The sequence below is a fragment of the Dinoponera quadriceps genome, unplaced genomic scaffold (assembly GCF_001313825.1).
Source record: "Dinoponera quadriceps isolate SergipeBrazil2010 unplaced genomic scaffold, ASM131382v1 scaffold2791, whole genome shotgun sequence".
Taxonomy (NCBI): domain Eukaryota; kingdom Metazoa; phylum Arthropoda; class Insecta; order Hymenoptera; family Formicidae; genus Dinoponera; species Dinoponera quadriceps.
The window spans coordinates 88,819-89,500 of record NW_014557037.1 but is presented as its reverse complement, the minus strand read 5'-3'; positions in this window follow the sequence as shown (position 1 = coordinate 89,500).

The following is a 682-nucleotide window of genomic DNA, read 5'->3' as shown; positions in this document are numbered from 1 at the left end:
CCCCCCCCTCCCCTTCCCTTCCTCCTGAAAACTTCTGTGACGTCTCCCGTCGGGTCTTGCTTTGAAGATCAAGTCGATTAATTACGCTAACGGTAGACGATTAGAAATAATAATTATGATGTTTGGACGGCAGATCGATGTATTCGAACGCGCAAATCACGCGTTTGATAAAAAAACAGGCGTCACGCTCTATATTTTCGTATATAGATCGATATGTTCCTTTCTCTTCATTTTCTACGCACGTACGCGTTCCTCCTTATCACAAGGACACTCACGATACTGTCTTCCTCCGATTTTATCAGGGATACCTTAGCCCTTAAAATCTGCATAGATGTAAAAAATAAAATACATACTTATACTTTCATCTACAAGTTATAACATATTCCGAGCGCGTTAAAATCAGAGGAAGATCGCTACTGTGGGTGTTTTGGTCAGATAAAGCCGCTACGTCGAGTATCGTTCTAGGACGTCTACAATTTATATCGTGTCGCTTGCGAGTCCTGTCACGACAACGACTTTCGAATTAACTCTCGACTGCTGCAATAATGAGGTCGAATCCGACTCCAAGTCATACATCATTCGATAAAGTAAGAAAAAAAGTACAATGAAAAGACATTTACTATGAGAAAAACTTACGGATATGGCAATTGCATCTTGAATAGAATAAATTTCAAACGTTCAA